This window comes from Odontomachus brunneus, unplaced genomic scaffold (genome assembly GCF_010583005.1).
Source record: "Odontomachus brunneus isolate Ranch 3 - 2012 unplaced genomic scaffold, Obru_v1 Obru_scaffold_067, whole genome shotgun sequence".
In the NCBI taxonomy this organism is placed as follows: domain Eukaryota; kingdom Metazoa; phylum Arthropoda; class Insecta; order Hymenoptera; family Formicidae; genus Odontomachus; species Odontomachus brunneus.
The window spans coordinates 263,810-264,129 of record NW_022639517.1 but is presented as its reverse complement, the minus strand read 5'-3'; the positions used below and the strand labels follow the sequence as shown (position 1 = coordinate 264,129).

The window sequence follows — 320 nt, the reverse complement described above, 5'->3', positions numbered from 1 at the left end:
TCTTAATAAAATATTATCGAAATATTAATGAAATTATAATGAAATTTTAATGAAATTGGGTCAAAATTGTGAATGCTTTTCAAACATATTTCAGCAAAAGTTCATTATATTTTCAATGAATTATTTCCATCAGATACAAATATCTCAATTGAGATCTTACATGCGAAATTTTGCGGAAACCTCAACTGAGAATTCAATTGAGAATTTAATTGAGAATTCAATTGGGAATTCAATTGTGATCTCAATAGAAATTTTTCAGTAGGGTGTACAAATGTCAACGGTTATCATCTTTCATCGTGTTTCGAACGGCCCGAGGACGA

General features: G+C 29.1%; 1 protein-coding gene across 2 annotated transcripts in view; it reads right to left on the bottom strand.

Moving 5' to 3' along the window:
- LOC116846722 overlaps window positions 1-320 on the bottom strand; it is a 4,264-nt gene that overhangs the window by 3,472 nt on the left and 472 nt on the right. The gene's annotated exons all lie outside the window — the stretch shown is intronic.